Genomic DNA, 18,467 nt, shown 5'->3' on the forward strand with positions numbered 1-18,467 from the left:
TCGACACGTGTCTCGAGTGCAAAGGGTTTAAAAACGCGTATAAAGCAAGCGACGCAGGCAAAACGGTGAAGCCTAGACCGAGGGCAATTTTGAGGAAAAAAAAAAGAAAGAAGGAAGAGAAAAAAAAGGGACTCGGAAGAGTCGAAGGTCTCCGGAAAAAGGGGTAGACGGAGGCATTCTTTTATAACCCTTTCCACGGCACGCCGCTCGAAGCGACGGCCATTTACCTGATGCTCACCTTGACAATAAAACGTCGTCGAAAGGGTTCAGCCGGGACACGCGAGGTGTAATAAACGAATTTAAACGGACCAAAATACGAAGGTTGACCAGGAAGGACAGTTTCCCGGTGGAAAAAAAATGACTATTCCTTTCGAACGAGCACCGAAAGGGGTACGATGACCATTTCACTGTTATCCGCTTGTCGAATCATGGCGGATGGTAAACCGCCGGACTGACAGGTGAAGGCTGCGAAGGCAGTCTTCGCTCAAGGTCTCGAGGCGCGACTACGCGAAAATTTGTTTCCGTGCTCCGTCAAGGTGACGGCGTTACGAGCTAAGGTTTCACGACAGTGTCACCCATCGACGGTACATTTCGTCCTTCTCGCACACCTGCTGGGTGGTAAGTTTCATACTTTTATCGATCACTATATGCAGTACCGTCTGGAATTTCCTACGCACACACGCGTCTATCAATCGTATCGGTTGATAAAGCTCGAGATAAAGAAGGTTCGTCGACTTACGTGCCACCTCGGATGCATAATGGATGGAGTTGTTTCCCGATAACCGAGAGAAAGATCCAAACCTCCCTTCCATATCTACGTGGATACACGCTGATGGTTATTTTTAGCCTGCACCCCGAAGCTCCGCGTACTCGAACGTCCATTATCACGGAAAACCATCGAGATATCCCCCTCAGAGCGAGGAAACTATCGCGCGACGACGTTCGTGGGCACTTTAAACTTTAAAACAGAGACAGTGCTCCCCATTTATCTAACCGCCATTAGTCTCCTTACGTCAGGCCCGGTTTCAAGGCTGCTAAATAGCCTGCACGTTGACGCATTCGTAGGTGAATTACACGTGGCCGATTCGCCGCAGTATACGGCTCATGAATGCTCGGAATATAACGCGGAGTTTATTATAACGTGGCATGTGCGAGCTGTACCGCTCGCAGCAGCCTATCTCGGGACTAGAGACTTGTTATCGCCGTTGGACGTTCAAAGTTGTGCGTCCGCACGGCGGAACAAGGGACACCGGGGATCCTCGTAAATCGTAATCCCACGCGTGGGCGGCTATGGACGCGGATCATGCCAGAGAAATTTGTAAATTCTCTTTGTTACGGCACTCGCGCGACGATAAGTTCGTACGGTCGACGATCGACCGTCTCACATTGTTTCCAGTTGGGTATCGAGCTCGACAGAACTCGATGTCGTCGAAACGTCCCTCGACCCTCTCCACGTGGGGGAGTAAACGTTACGGTCGATCGTCCTCTGGTCCGTCTTCGTTCTTTCCTGGCGTCGAGCACAAGCTCTGTTTCGCGATTCGAGAGCAGTCGCCTCGCCGCGTAGTTTGCTTGCAAATGCCTGGCCACGTTCAAGTGGGTGATAGACGCTCGAGGCAGGTATATAAATAGTGAGGCAAGATGATGGTTTTATTCAAGCAACACGGGAAACAGGGTCGCTACGGATCAACGAAGCAAATTCCTCGATGTTGTATTAAAAAACTTTCCGCGATTCCCGTGCGTCTTCTTTACTTATTAAAAAATATAAAAAGGAATAGACGCGATATGTTTCCTCGACTGTAAGCTGCGGCGGGAAGTTCCGGCGAACGCGTTTCACGGCGTCTCTCGTCCTCGTACTCCCGCGAACACCCGAAACAACGGTTACACGAGTTCTCGGATTCCCGCAAAAACGCGCGCGTACCCTTTTTGCTTGGGAATAACAGCAAAGTTCCGAAATTGTCCGCCGCGCGAGAACTTTTCGCAAGTTCCCCGACGAGCAAACACAGCCGGGACGTTCGCGGAGTTTCCGCACGCGCGCGTGTAGGTGCGCGAAAACGAAAGCATTAGAGAGGTGATTGAGGAGATGAGACGGGAGAGTGGAAATAGGGACTCGGTTCCCGAGGTGGGAAGGAAAACCGAACAAGGTGAGAGGCGGGAGCGCAGCGTGTCGAGCGTGACACGGTCCCAGATGGGGTGAGACAACAAAAGTTCAATTCCGAGGAACGACGGGGAAAAATCTTTCCCGTGATTGCATTTTCTCGTCTCTGGCTTGCGCGGACCCACCGCTCCCAGCCCGTTCTACTCTGCCCTGAAATCGCCCTGGCTCCTTTTTCTCCTCAAGGATATTGGAACTCGATCGCGTCGAGATTGATATAAATATTTAAAAGGGAGACCCTTTCGCCGTTTCCTTTATCCGGAAATCAGCGAATTTAATTCCATCAGACGAACCAGAGAAAGAGGACGGTTTCTCTCTTCGCCCTTTAAACATTTTCGATATCGCGAAGCGTACTCCTCGAAGGCGTCGGTCGAAATGAAAATTATTTCTCGAGCAGAATCTCTTTCTGGTGTTTCGTGAATCTGTGCTCGCGATTATTACGAGGATTAACTCGATCGTCTCGATTCCATAATACTTTGACGCGCGAGGAAACACCGGGTGGATTAAAAGAACGGAGTAATCGGAATCGAGGTGAAACAAAACGGGAGGCAGAGCGTTGTTATATTTGCGTGCACCGCGGCTGGAACAATATTTCTCTAGTATCGAGCTATAAAGGGGCGGCGTGTGGAGGAATCGCGAGGAACGGCGTAGAAACGAGCCTCGACGAGATTCCATCGACCCGCGGGAGTACCTTGGAAAATAATTTGACAGCTGTGCGCGCACCTCGGCAACACGGCGTTTTCCCAGTTTTCCGTTTTAGACGGGGGAGGGTAACGCGTGTTATCTCCGCGCCGCCGGGATTCTCAGCCTCCTCGGATTTTCTCGGCTGGAATGCACGTCTGCACTGATTCACCGCCGACCGAACATTCCGTGCTCGCGTCGGCAGAAATCACGAACGGGGTGGAAAGGGACGATCGAAATCGTTCGACGAACGAAGGGGATTCGACCGGATTTTGAATATTGCCTCGAGCGTTATCGGGGAAACCCTTTCTCGGCTCCTTTCTTTCTTTCCTTCGCCAGCTTCCAGTTCGATCTTCCGGATGACGGGTGACTGGTATCCGACGGCAAGCCTTCGGTTATGAAGCTCCACTGCGCGTCGAACGATACGCTTCCCTTTTGCGAGGAAATTGAAAACAGTTTGACACGTTGTCGACAGACGTTTCGATGGGAGGTTCGGAAAATGCAATATTCAATTATAAATGTTCTCGCAGATTTTCTTTCTCTGCGAACGAATTTTGATACGTCTCTTATGCTCTTTGGATACGCGATTCGATTTCAGTTTCATAGATTCTCGTCCTCCGTCGGGCAGAAAGTTCTATCGATGAACGATTCTAGCGGTGTCTCATCTGCAATGCAAACCCGTTTTGTTCGCAAACTGTGCTTCTCGTTTCCAATTTTCCCAGCTCGAAACCTCGCTTAATCAACGCTCCGACGGCAGGTGTTCCTGGGGACGGTGGTTTGATGACGAGGGTCCCGAGGAAACTCGCCACTTTCGGCAGATTCCAAAACCGCCGGATTAAGAATGCAAATGGCGGGGCTTGAACGGCACTGCCATATTTCCCGTGAAAAGAATAACGCCCTGACGAAAGGTGGGATGAGTGGAGAAGGGGCGGGGGTGGACCCCGTGGAATTTTCTATATTTCGTTGCGATGTCTGAAATCCGGTTCCCAGGACGGATATAGGATACGCGTGGCGCATGGCTGATGCACGGGGCACAGCTGCGTGGATTATATTCCGCGCTGGCTGAATTTTTCTTCAGGGGGTGTCGCGTAATCGGATGTAACTAGCGCTCACGCGACATCTGCAACACGGGGTTGGGGCCAACTCTTTCCCTCTTCTCTTGTCGCCGTTCCTTTCAACCCGCCGCCTTCGTCGAGCTGGGAATTAATTAAAACCGATTCGCTCGCCTAAAGCTTGACCTTGCCGCGTCCAATTTCGTTCGCACAAGTTTCCTGCGACCCGTAACACTCCTCACGTAATATCGAACAGCTTACGCGAAGAAGCATCTTTACCACGGAGTGATTAACTGGAATCGAAGACTCGAATTCTATCAAAAATGGTTGACAGCGTTTGAAAGATTTACGATTACAATCAGTCCGTTTTAATAGTCCCCAGATAGTTTATTATACGATATATCCTACCGTCGCTTACTTTAAGTCGAAGTTTAAGAGCTCGCGACCACTGGTTGGGAAACTTCAGCTCGAATTAGATGCGTTCGGATTTTACTGCGTCGAGATTCAACGTCGGGAGCGATCGAGGATCGCTCGAGTGAGATTCATGGAGCGTCGCGTACAACGCGCGCCTCGTCTATAATAAATTCTCTCGCAAAGGTCGTCGACAGAAAAACAAACCACCCCCCTCGGCTAGTAGCTCTCGATCCGTGTACCTCTTGTCTCTTCCGAGCACGTTCGTCGCGTTCTACCGCTGCTTTTAAAGACAGAAAGTGCGAATTCGTGGGCGTGCATTCTCCCTGCCTAAAAAAAAGCCAGGATACGTAACGAGACTGCAAATGAGACCCATAGCTCGCGTCGCGTACCTACGGAACGGCCAGTTGATGCTGGACGCGGAATAATAAATTCTTTTTCGTTCGCCACCTTTTCGACCATACTTTGGTACCTCTGCTTGTAATTATTCCACGAGGGACTGTTACGAAAAGTTCATCGATACCTAGAAGACCGTAAAACGAACCGAACACCGTTCCAACAAATTGCCACGGCGAACGAAGGTGTCCCTCCGTCCGTATAAATAGGTATACGAGGGTACAGGACGATTCGCGCGAATTTCGTATTCCCTAGATGGAGCCAGTCGCAATTTCTGTTAGCACGGCCAAACAAGTTCGCGGTTTTATCTGAGCACACACGCACGGTCGAATCGCTATTTATATGCCAGGATAACGCCATCCGCGAGGGCAAGAAGTAACGCACCCATAAATTAACCGCGGACGTACTATCTCGTTCGACGGAGTAATCAGAGAACGTTAATTAGCGATCCTGGCCCCGTATGATACGTATCGAGGTAACAATGCAAATCTTGTTCCTCGGCTGGCTAACTCTATCCCAGGCTCTGCGGTCCCCTTTTTATTTTAACGCGCTTCCTTCTAAAACGCGATAGAGCGAACAGTTGGATCGGCGAATGGATTCGAGCGTTGCAGGAATAATGCGACTGAGAGTGTATACTTTTTTAAAACGAAGAGAATTTCTCTCCAAAAAGTGTCTTCGATATTTCCCCCTACGGTGCGTGTATTTTTAGTCAGACGACTCGTAGACAGCCCCAATGGCTATTAGGGTAATTGCATTCAGGTTCCGGGAGACCGAAAGGGAAGAACGGTCGACGAGCAGCGCGGTAAAGGTGGTCGGAACTGTATAATAACGGGTTGAATTAGGGGTAAGCTATGCGGGCCATTCCGTGTCGAAGGAATTCTTTCCACCGCGAGGGTAGCGCGCAGTTTCTTTTTAACAAGAAATTGCCCTCACCCACATGAGCCTCCAGACCCGACCCCGCTGGAAACCAGACGCAAACTTCATTTCCTCTAACGTTTCGAACAGTGCTTACTCTTCTACGATGGTTCACTCGAGATACGAAGGAAACGAAAAGGAGTAGCCAATTAAACATTTATTCCAAATGCCTGCGTCGCTTCTAGATTTTCAAATCGCTCGATTAAATTTACATATACTGGAAAATGGTAAGGTTCTCGCGAAACGAGGAGCGTCGCTTTAATATTTCTTAATTGATTGGAATCGCCGGTATCTCGCGCGTAATGTTCCCCGACGTGTTTGTTCAAGAATCGACGCGCGCCGTAAATAACGCCGGATATTTTTGAACCGATCAATTCAAGACGTTTGTCTTCTACTTTATTACCCATAAATATTCACGGAATTTTCAAGGAACGCTAAATATGAAGTTGTACACGCGCAACTTTCTACCTAGGAGATATTTTAATCCCAACGGATTACCTGTTAAAGCATCGGAAAAATACCCGCGCCGACCTCGCCTCGGGAATCGTAATAATCGAAACGCTCGTCGACGTTCACCGAGAATGGAACCCGGAGCTGGTTACCATACCCGTGGATGTTACAACTTCGATCCATCGTGGAAAAAAAAAAAAGTACGCGTCTCTGGTGAGACGCGTAACCAGAGGAGGATGTTTCCCGTCCTCGTCCCACGCGAGGGACGACCGAATCTGCCCTCGACGCTCTCTCCCCCTGTTACGCAACGTGGCTCGTCGAATAATTTCGTCGGAGGCGAACACGGCCGGAATAAAGAAGAGTCGGTCCTCGCTCGAGCGACGAGGCAACAAGAATCTCAGCCTGGTTTAATTAACGAGCAAGAGAAATCCGGTCGATCGCGAGGGGCGAGTGTAACAGCGCGGGGGTTGGGGGATGAACGTAGCAACAAAGTTAGATACATGTGCTGCGGGGCGTTCCATCGGTGGACAAGTTTATGCATCTAGTACGGGGTCGTTAAACTCGAAGCAAGCACGCGTTCGACTTAAAATCGCGAGCCTGGCCCAGACGCGTGCACAGCGCGGGGCGCAACTGCATGTACGCGCTTAAGTCAGCGCGTTACGGAGCTGCGGTGAAAGCGATCCTATTTCGAGCGGTTTATAAATACCCGGATCGAACGCTAGCAGCGGGTAGGGGCGAGGGAGACAGGAGAGGGGCGGTAAAAATTCGATGAAGCGTTACGAAAGCAGGCGACGCGGCTCGAGGTGGAAGGCTGCTCCTGACGCCATGCCTCGACCGCCATGCCCTCGAATTACGGAGCGACGCGATTCGAGCTCCGGCTGGACCACTCGGCTCTCGGATCGCGACTGATTCGTGCCGCCATCTAACCGAGGAACAGCCAAACTCGTAGCCGAGCCTCTGTCACACGAGGCGGCGCCTCTGGCCCCTCTCGTAATCCGCGAGCGGATCGATTCGACAATCTTTTCGCTGGCGGACCACCGCGCGCGAGCACGTCCGAAAACTACTTCTCCCTTCCATTCTCGACCCTTTCGCCCCGATATATCGCGGCAAGTTTACTGCGACTCCCGAAACGCACCACCGCCCCTGCCCGGTTGGATCGATGCAATTTTTTCCCGGGAAGCCGTTGGATATTCCGGCTTTTGGGAATCGAGGTCGGTTACGAGAGCGCGAGATTAAAGAACGGATGAAAATTTCCGTCCTGGGTGGATGGGGTTGGAATAGGAAATGGCCGGAATTTTGAATTCATACCGCGGAGGGGTTACCAAGGGTTGGGGTTTCTCATCAGAGAAGTTGCGCGAGCGAACGTGCCGGTCCTCGAGAACTGTACGACAATGTCTGACCTAACGTCTGGGATAAGCGACGGGGTTGATAAGCGTTTCAGGGAGAAGATGTTTGAAGTCGCTACCACGTTCGTCACAAGTTTCTCGCGTCGAATAATTCTTTATTAGAGGCGTATAAATCTCGTTGGAATTATAAAATCAGAGTCGAGCAGATAAAGAGAAACACGGATGACAGATCAACTCCAACGATGCACTCGACAAAACGTTTCGAAACGCAAAATAAAACACCTATACAATTTTAATCACGCTCGAAGGCTCGAAACCCGTCCAATAACAATACCCTCGAACTCGATCCCACCTCGCCTCTTCCCCACTAAATCTCGCCGCAGCGTTTTCGCAAGGAGGTATGCCTGAAAGCTAGCCAAAACTCGTTACCGCGGAACGCTGGGACCAGCACTAAAAAAACTTGTGCGGCATCGATATTAATACCGCGCGGGAGTGATGCAATCTCCCGGAAAGGCGACACCCGTGGCAACCAGCCGTCCCCAGTGTTTCCTTCGACCCCGCCGGGATAACTCCAAAGTTGGTCGATGGCTCGCTAATGGAACCGTCCTCGCGACGAAGGCGTTCGAAGTCGCGATGCGGGCATAGTTTCTCGATGAGAGAGCGGCTGGTCGCGTGTCCGAGCCGCGAGACGAGGGATTTTGGGCCTCGTGTGACATGGAGAGCGAGGGATCGATACCAGGCTGCCTCCCCGTCGCCACCCTGGCCGCGCGGCGGCATCGTAGGGGTCGGGCAGGGGTTGTCGGGGCGCGACCGACCGGTCTCGACTGGTCGACCCGTCTCGCCGCGTCTCAACCCACTTCACCCTGATTCCCAGCTCCCCACCCTCTCTGGCTGGCCGTCGCCACCCCTTTCGTTTCGTCGCCGCCGTCACCCCGCGGGAGCTTCCCTGAAAATAGACTGGAGAGCCTGTCCAAAGATGGCGCCACCTGCACCGGCCAGCGGACGCGTTTCAGTGGCTGATCAATAAAAAGCCCTAGACAGGGCGTAAGTGACCAGCGCGTAGGGCGCCCAGGGTGTTTCGTCACCGTGGACACGGGTTTTGAGGGTGACAACTACGTTGCGTTAGGTTGCGATCGTTTTCGGGGTTTGCTGGATTGCGTGTCTACATAGAAGGTCGATATAGGGCAGATGAACGTAGTAGTCGTAAGGGATTGGTCATTTATGTATAAAGGTTTCCACGACTTTGATCTTGGGTAGAATTAGGTTATTGTTCTTGGCTGAGGAGGTTCCTGATTATGATTCATCATCGGAGAGCTAGTCGAGATTAATTGAAGTAGAGGGTTGTCTACTCGAGAGGAGATTGTTCGCTCGTATAAATCAGGGGGCATGCGTTTAAACTTCATTCCTGGGAAAACAACGAGGTGTAATTAAGCTGGTTCAAGCTGTTCTTTGAACGTCCAGTCTTGGATCGTAACGCGTGGCTTCTGAGGGGCATTAAAACGCACTTAATCACCAGTGGTGTATCGTAACGTTCGCCGTCAAATTTCTCCTCGCGCGTCGATAAATCAAAAAGTAATGGGACTAACCTACGGCGATTTCGCCTTTGGACGGAATCGAATCCAATTTCCTGCCTTTCCGTGGACCCGATCGCTTCATTCGGTCCGAGCGCAGGGGAGGAAGAGCTCGTAATCTTCTCTCCGCTCCGTTCGACGTTTATTCGTGCGATAATAAAATCGCCAGTGTCCGAAACAGTTTAGTCATTCGCGATCTTTTTTTAAATCATGCGCGAGCATCGAGCGTTAATCGGGAGTTAAAAAATGTTACAAGACGCCCGTTCGACGGTGGGTGGAAACGCAACCGCGTAAAGGGTTTGATAATTACTTTCGAAATTGATCTGTCGCGCGTCACGAACGAACCTTTTTATGAACTGCCTACAGCATCCTTCGCTGAAGCCCCACGATTAACCGTTTCGATACGGCGTAATAATAAACCCTGCCACGTCGCCGACTGGTTGTCCAACCGAACCGCGATGAAAGGGAATAATACGATGACGAAGGCTGTGAGGAGGAGGAGGAGGAGGAAGAAAAAAGAAGGAGGATTGAAATAGATGCGGTCGTTAAACCGGAAGATAAAAAAGGATGAACTGTTTCGGTGCTGGTGGTGATTCGAACGACGATTAACCGTTTAATTCGTTAGATCCAGTTGGCAGACTGGTGCAACAGGGGTACCCACTCGAGATCCAATTACGATCCTCGGCCCATCGAACGGAAATGTACGACGCCTGATACAAAGATCGTCGCTTTTATCCCGCCTGCCTCTCCCTCGCTCGATTATCGTACCCTCGTTTCAAATTATTCGCGAATCTCCACGTTTTTATCGTATCGAAACCGGCTACTTTAAACGTCCCGTCGCGGTGCGCTAGCGATAAGCGAATCGACACCCATCGCGGACTCCTCCTTTTTCACGGTGGACCGCGTACGATCCATTGCGAATTCTCAGCCTTGGACGCCTGAGATGTTATCTCCGCGATCTTAAAGCGCATCGCCAGGGAACGTACCGTGGACAGATGCGATAATGAGCGATCGTTCGAAGCGTAACACGGTGACGCGCGAAACCAGAGTAGACGACGGGGCCGTGTCTTCAGATAATTCGTTTCCACGACGAAAACAAAACGCCACGCGATTCACGATTAACCCGATCGTTCTATTCTCGACGCATCGTTGGGACCTATCCTTTAGGGCAGAGCTCGGGTGCACAGCGTTCATGATAAACCGAGGAAGAGAAGAAGATAATCCCGCGGCATTCGGGAGGGAGAAAGCGCAGCAGGACCGATGAAACAGCGGGTGGGGAAATTGGTTGAAAAGCCGGTCCGGGAGTAGGGGCGAAGTTCTGCTGGTGCAAGAGTTTCATTGGACGGAGATAGCAGACGGTTGCCGGAGTTAACTGGAATGCTGATTTTCTCCATCTTTCCCATGCGCTCCCGCGATACGATAAAATGCTCTTTCCGATAAGATGAATCAGATAAAAACTAGTATTGTCACGGGCCCAGTTTCGTTCGTCCGAGAGAGACGAACGATTTTTTATGCATCTTCGACTAAATAAATGACCTCCTCTTGCACTGGATACTTCCAGCGAACCGATAAAGACCACGCGACGATCGACGATTCGTTTAAAAAAATATACAACTATGGTTTTCTTTTGGTTTTTTAAAGAAAGTATTAACGAACGGGAACGAAAACGAGGAGAGGAAAATATTCGTCGATTATCAATGGGCGACTCTGACCTTTTCGACGCTCGATCACGTAAGAAGAAAAAACGGGCGATAAATTCGGGAAGAATTCCTGAGGAACCAGCCGGAGAAAGCTGTCGCGTAAATCGGTTCGCCGGGTGACGACAACGGTTTGAACGTTCTTTCGAAAACTCTCGAGAGGACCCTCTCCGCGTCTCGAAGTGCGCAGATAAGAAACAATTTCCTGCTTTCACCGATACCCCTTCGACTTCTCCGCGCTTCTGTTTTCGTGAAATCGCCCCACCGAGCGGACCTGCTCCCTTTTCCTCTCGACGCCCTCTTGGTCGCCGCATTTTCCAAGAAACGTGCTCCCTCTCGATCGTTCGGACGTTTCGATAAGCGCTGCACCGAGATAATGTACGTTTCCGATATTCTCCGGCGACCCAGTTCGCTTATTGGACCACTTTTATACCCTCGCTGTCCCCCTGGCCACTTTTTCTTTAATTCCGATAACGAATACAGCGATGAATAACGGGGCAAAGACGGAGAAAAATTCTGGCGAAAGAGGTGGAGCGTGGAAGGTGATTGGACGGCGATAAGGGGTGGATTCCAGGGGCGACTGAAATGTCACACGTCCCTCTCTCTCTCTCTCTCTCTCTCTCTCTCTCTCTTCTTCTCATTCGCGCGAGAGGTAATTTCATCTCTGACCCATCCTGATGCGCGGCCTAGACAGTCGACCGATTTTCCATTTTGTTTAGTGTACAGTCGTTCCTGCGTCACTGTGGACCGATCCAACCGTCCTGGTTCCGCGCGCGAGCTGTCTCAACGTTTTCACCTCGACGCCTCACCTTTTCCCTCTTGCGCCTGTCTATCGCAACCCCTTCCCAACGTGGAAACGTGTCTCCCTCCTCGTCGAACGTTCCGGCCGGGCTCGCGAACGCTTTCCAACCAACGGAAGCCAGCTAGACCGCTCGCTCGGAAGTGACCCTCTCCTCGTTCCACCTTGGCCGAAAGCTGTCAGCGCGAGAAGGACGCGCGGCGGTGGCTAGCCAATCAGAGCGAGCCTGTGTTCTCCTGGCCGCCGATCAATGCGAAACTCCTCTGTACCGACGTGCACAGGGTGTATCCGTGGCTCTTTGTCGGGAGAGAGAACCCAGCCCAACCTCTTTCGCCTCGGCCAGCGGAAGCGGCGCTCCTGCAATTTCGACACGCTGCCCAATGCACCCGCCATGTCATTTCGTATTGGCGACCGGCCACGTCGTGCCGTGCAAACTTCGTTTCTCTTCCTCGCCAAATTGCGTCCCCTATTCTTTTTTTCTCTCCCTCCTCTTCTCCTCTCCTCTCTCGCGACTATGATATCGCCGTCTCGCTCGACGGTTCGTCCGAGCTCCTTCGACTCTCGACTACATCACCGCCTCCTCTCTTCCCCCCTTTTTTTTCCATCCTTTGTCGTTGACTTACGTGATAGGAACGCTGATGCGGTTCTCGTCTCGAAAACACGTTCGCCGAGGAATGCATTGCGAGCGGCGCTGAATTTTGTGAACCTCTTTCGCTCGACGGAGAACAGTCCTCTGAAAGATGCAGAGTAAATTTCCGAACGTACGAAATGTTTTTCTCTTCGAGGAAGGAACAGGTATCGATCCGAATTACATCTCGCTGAAGACGTACGAGAGTAACGATTGGTATCTTGTGTAATATGGACGCCTGGCGAATCCAACGGTGCATCCAGGGTAAATACCTCTACTTTCTTCCGTGTGGACAATTGCCGCGTTACATACTCGGCTGAGCGTCGTTTGGTGATCGTGGAATCGCTTGGCATTACCGAAGGAGTTCGTAAAACACGAGGGACCAAAGATTACAAAGGGACAATCGCGACCGTCCGTTGGTGATATTCGAAAATTCCGCAGTCCTTTAGCGTGGCCCCATCAAACTTTATTCCCGGTAATACTCAGAACGGCAGAACGTCGTTACGGAATACGCGAGCCTTCCCAGGCGACTCCGCGTCCATCCAAATTGAATATCGGTCCAAGTAGTTCATCAACGGAGGCTGACTGCGACGAACGCGAACGCACGAGGAACCGAACGAGGCTGCGGTCTCGACGGACGTTCGATTCGCTTCCTAAACAAGCGCATCTATAACGCCAACGGTTGAAACCGTATATAGTAGAACATTTTCCGCTTTCAATTTAATTAAACGGAGAGCTTCGAAACTGGCCACGCTCTATCCCTGAACTCTGGCAAATAGACCGAAACGGACACCGCGATCTCCAGACCGAGCCAGGATAATGAAATCCTTTCGTGTTCTCCGCGCCTTCCCCTGCCACACGCCCATATTTCCCTACCCCCTCTCCTCGCTCTACCTACGATCATTACGCGAGGATATTTTTTACCCGCTGGTCCTCCGTGTTTCGTCGGGACCCAGCTTCCACCGATCCCGTCGGACGATTATTTCTATACCGTAAAGCAATTTCTGAAAAGCCATCTCGCGAAGAATATTTTCAGAGCGATGGTTCGCATAGATATACGCGATTCTCCCCGGCTCGGCTTGCAACGGAGCGATCTACATAGAAAGTCGCCGTTTCGCCAGCACCCCCCTCGGGACCAGTCTTTCGCACACGCGATCACCGTATCCCCGCCACGCCGCGCGTCTTTCAACTTCTTGACCTATCTGTTCGACGGAGATAGCCCGTTTCCTACCTCTCGATTCTTCCTCCCTCGACGAGGACGTTTCGAGAGCAGGCGAACGCCTTCGTACCGCCGGCTGATAATCAAGCCTGTTAATTCGAATGGCTTCGCGAACCTCCTCGCTTCCCTCCCTCGTTACGTAACGCTTTTATCCTCCCCAGAACTGCGACGGTTTATTTGCATTCGCTATTCGGGAGATCGAGTCGCGTTGGGAGGTTTCGAAACTCGCAGCGAGCGTTAGCGGAGCTTCTCGTTACTATTAGCAACTTCAACATTTGCCCTACCATGGAAGGGCGGAGTAATTGAAACTCGGGGTAGCGTCAACAAGGGAAAAGTTCTCGAACGCAGCCTCGAAATGTCCGCCATTGCAGAGAAAACAATGGATTTCGAGAAAGGGAGTAATGACGGAAGCTTGTAACTGTGACACTCTACTGTTTGTTTATTATAGTCTGAGGGATTTCGTTTGGAAAATCTCGTCGATGAAACTCGAGGGAAAAATTGGGTTTTGTACGTGACAGGGAGACTATGACGCCTGGATTCGAATTAACATCTACGATATTAGTTTGCGAAATTGTTGACTTACCCTTTGGATGCTGGGCCGCCAGGTCCTCATCCCCAATGACGTCGCCACATTCCACATCTGAAACATATAATAACAAAAATATAATTTTCTAATTCCTAACAGAAGGATGATGTTTCTGAAAGTACATACCAACAGTTCATCGACAAGTATCAATCCCGAAAAATTGCTATTTATTTGATAAAATCGTCAGCGAGAATAGACAAACAACCGACAACGTGTTCGTAACCGCAGCGTTGCACAAGACGCGCGCCTTTTCTATAAGAATTTCACTGGATATCAACGCGAACCCTCCTCACGCTATCAGAGATCCCCACTCGGGAACAAAGTATTTGCGTTCGTGATCAAGAAGGAGCCAGCCGTCATTCGTGATCCCTGGTTTCCGTACGATTACCTGGATCGAACGAGGAAAACGTTCTTCGACCGCCACGGACACGTGGTTATTTCTCGCGAGGTAAATATATTGTTAGGCTCCACTCGAGCCTCGTCAAAACGGACCTGCTTATAGGAAAACTGGATGCGATATATACATATACATATACATTCATATCTCAACTCTCCTTTCTTTACTTCTCGCACACGTATCGAATGCTTCGTTAAGTATAGCTTGTCTTTGGCTGGAAACTTACGATATCCATTAGCGGCGGAAGTCGAGCGGCACTTGGTTGGCAGAGTGACAAATAAATGGCGCGATCGTCGGTCGATCGGCAGAGACGGGAATTAGGTACTGCGTAACTTGGATACGCGGGAAATCGGCGCGGGGAAAACAGACCGGGTCGAATACTAAACATCGATCGATGGCTCCGTCGACTCGATACATCGCGATATCGCATAGGCAACGAGGACCGCGGTGCGCACGCGTACGTCGGCCTGTTCATTACTCTGATTCAGCATGGCGACTTTGCCACTTTTTCCATCCCTACCCTGCCCGACGAGTGTTACCAAACCGTGTTACACCCACCCATCCATTCAGCCGCGCCATAGACACCATGAATATTTAGTACGCGTGTCGGTTTTGTTGCACGGACCGTCGCGACTCGCCCTTATGGTTAACCTTGGAATCCTGATTCGTCGAAGGTGACCGCGCGCGGCCACTGTCCAGGAAGAATTTCGATTTCCATCGTGAATGTTGCACGGGTGATACGCACGGGGAATACGTACGTTCGCAACGTTCGACGGAGGAAAACAACGAGACAGAGTGGACGCTTCGTTGCACGATGCCGCGGAAAGTGGAATAAAATTTTTGTTGGAATCCCGCATTTCGAGGGCCGCACGTTCGACGTCGGACGAGTTGCAACGCTGTGGAACACGATACGGAACGTGACGGTGCATTTCATAGCAGATATCTGGTCGTTATTGGGCTCGCAATTGCGCGAGTCACGATACCATGTTTTCTAGCCAGATAACAGCTGGACTATGATAAACGGCCGCGAGATCCAGTTAAATGCTAGTTTTATGAATGGCGCGGCGTAGTACTAGAACCGTACGCGCATAGATGCACGATAGTAAATCCTCTTATCTGCGGTTGCAATTACACGAGTCGTTTAATGTAAAAGCACGCGCGTCTCTCTGGTAAACAGTACCTCTCGCCAGCCGGTGTTGCATAATGGAAAATTGTACAAGCTATCTCATGTTACGCGTTGCAATGGCGAGAAGGGAACCAGTTGGATTCTCACGGGGATCGCGAGCGCAGGTAACGAACGTATCTCTTTCGCGAGGTGTCTCGTACACTTTATATTCATAAGCTGGATAAAACAGCAGCGGAGCAAACTCAGTCACAATTCGGTTGTCGATAAAAAAAAAAAGAGAGAAGGAACACCAGACACACGCGCCCACGCCAGGAAACGGGGCATTAAGAAAACTGAGAAACGAGCAACGACCAGTGAACGCGGCAGCTCATTAAAGACGGCTATCGAGAAGGAACACGGGTCGATCGTACCCCTCTATATACTACCCTCTCGATGCAACAAAGAAAACGAACAAGGTTGCTTAACGAGTTCATTTGGGACGTCGATAATTTTGATTTTTTATATTTATATCGTCCCGAATTGGCACAGAGACGTAGACAGCCGGTCTGGACGAAGGGAAACAGAGCTCGAACGACGACAAACGTCCAGGCTCGATGCGTTTCGCGTCGTTAAGTCCTCCGCGCGGCTGACTTAACGGCTAATAAGATCGTTTCGCTGGATCGCCTTTCGATCGGCTCGTTCCAAGGAATTCGCAACTTCGCGACGCGAGAGTCTTAACGAAATTTTCTGGACAATTATCACAACGAAACATCGATAAACATGTGTAACTTCCAAAAAGAGAACGAAAGATCGTATCAGCGGGAAAAGTATCGAATCGACGCGTCCTTCTCGCAACGAGCGGTACGCGAGGCAAACTCGATACCAGGGCGAATTTATTTTCATTCGGTCGTTTCATTCAGCTCGATATCCCGGGCGGAGGGTTGGCCTCAAGAACGGCCAGCATCGGTTTGATATGCAGGCCGACCAGCCGGCGTATTTAGCCGCGCAGACTCAACGGAACATAGTAACACACATATATCGGCAATTCTTTTACCTCCTTCGCCGTTTCGCTTTATGCACCCCAGGAAAGTGCACGAGCCGCTTTACTGCTCGAGAAGTTTCCACCGTGCAGCCGGAGGATGGGCAAGGGTAGAGGCGAGGCGGTGAAAACCCGCCCCGTCGAACAGCCCTGCGAGCGAGCCGCGCGTACATCTGCGGAAATTTCCGTGCCCGCGGCGGAAGCGCAGCCTGGAGAACCCGTCTACGCGAATCCGGCGAATATAAAATAGATGCGAACGCGCCGACAGAGGAATGGACTGCGAGAGTTGCATATTTAAAAGGGGGATAAAAGGCTCCTAATCTCCGACGAGGGGGGCGTCTTCGCCAGGAGTAATCGGTCTTCTGTAAAATTTCTTACGATTCGCGCGTTGCCCAACTCGCGCCACGCTCCGACCAGGGAATTATTTAAGGGGCGAAGGGTTGGCGAGCGACGCGGAACGTTCGCGGAGTTTCCACCGAGCATCGACAGTCAAGTTTTTAATATACAGCCAGGCGAAACTGGAACTTTGGCCCCGGGGATTTTAATAAGGTGAAAACAGGGTCCTCGGGGCCGCGAGGAAGATGACTCGCTGTTATCCTTGCACCGCGTCAGCGACGAAACGAGCTCAACTTCGGCTTATTAAAAATATTCTCGTATCCCTGCTGCGCGTTCTCGTTTGCCTCGAAAAATATTTTCCTCCGCGTAACCCGACCAGTGGCCAAACTCCGTACGAACGCGTCCAAATTTCCTGACTGCTCCGCGCGTTCAATAGATCTCTGCCAAGTTTCTATAGCATCCGATGAACGCTCTAATACGCAACTTCCTGGTGTTCGCTTTACGAGAAACGCGCTCCAGTTTTTCATCGTGCTCGAGCTGTATAGGTACGACCAGAGGAAGATGGGATTCCAGTGTTTACAGGCCGAGCCACGAGTCCCAAGATCCTCGTTGATGTAAGATGCATCGTCCAGACAGGCCAATTGCCATCCAAGTCCCCTTCTATGGACGCTCTACACCTGCAGCCCGCCTTTCAGCCGTCTATCCGGACCAGAAGAGCCATATCAGGCTGGGTGGGAGAATATCAATGGGCCCAGCGTAGAATTGGCTGAAAGCTGAGAAAAACTAGCCAGGCAGCCATCGTGCGGGCATATTTTTTCAGGCGACGCCATATTTCTTTTTCCAGCTTCTTCTCTTTTCCGTTACTGACATCTCTCGTCCCTCCATTTCCTCTGAAGCTTTTTGCGTCCGTACCTCCCGATTCAAATACACTTTACTTTTTTTTTGAATACAAGAAATGTCTGCAGATTATCTCATAATGCTTTTAATTTGCTGCCTCGCTACTGCGTTCGGTACAAAGTTGCTCTTGATCAAGATCTGGCGGTAGTCAACAACGTTGCGAAGCTAGCCCTTTCTAATTAACCGCTTCCTCGTATCAATGCCGGCACGGAAACAGATAGTGCGCGAACATTGCGCGCGAGACCGACGAACGGCATGAAACATTCATGCGCGAAAGACGAATCAAGATCGTTGCTCGGTAATTATACACGTATATAAATATATGCACTCGTCTATACGAGTACATGTTCCGTTCTGTTCGGTGCGCAGTGAAAAAAAAATTCGTACGATTTCCACGCACCCCAGCCACGTACACGCAATTCGCGGATGTAACGATAACGATGATATCGCGCGGCTTGAAAAGAGAGAAAAAAAAAAAAAAAATACGGTTTCGCTGGGATTTCATTAAAATTTCCTGGCAGCGGGAAGAGCAAAGCGCGCAAATTAATGCGCGCGATGCGAACAATCGTGCTGCTTGGAAGTGCTTTGGAAACATCGAACGAAGTTGTCGAGCAAAAATAAAACTTTATACCGGCGATGCAGCTCTGAATTCTAACGGAAGGGAAGGAGGTCGGGGTTTATTTTTATAAAGGAACAAAGTTGCGCCGGGAAATCTGGCCGTGGCTGCGGAGAAATTGTTCGAAGGGACGAGCAATTACACGGGAAGTTCCTCTTATAATTCCTCTCCCTG

The 18,467-nt window shown here is 50.7% G+C and overlaps 1 long non-coding RNA gene across 1 annotated transcript in view; it reads right to left on the reverse strand.

Annotated features, from left to right (window-relative positions):
* LOC143425290 (uncharacterized) overlaps positions 1-18,467 on the reverse strand; it is a 154,713-nt gene that overhangs the window by 95,660 nt on the left and 40,586 nt on the right. Inside the window, exon 2 of the long non-coding RNA XR_013102018.1 lies at positions 13,901-13,957. This is a non-coding gene — a long non-coding RNA (uncharacterized LOC143425290). The remainder of the gene's footprint in view (positions 1-13,900; positions 13,958-18,467) is intronic.

The sequence above is a fragment of the Xylocopa sonorina genome, chromosome 7 (genome assembly GCF_050948175.1).
Source record: "Xylocopa sonorina isolate GNS202 chromosome 7, iyXylSono1_principal, whole genome shotgun sequence".
NCBI classification, from domain to species: domain Eukaryota; kingdom Metazoa; phylum Arthropoda; class Insecta; order Hymenoptera; family Apidae; genus Xylocopa; species Xylocopa sonorina.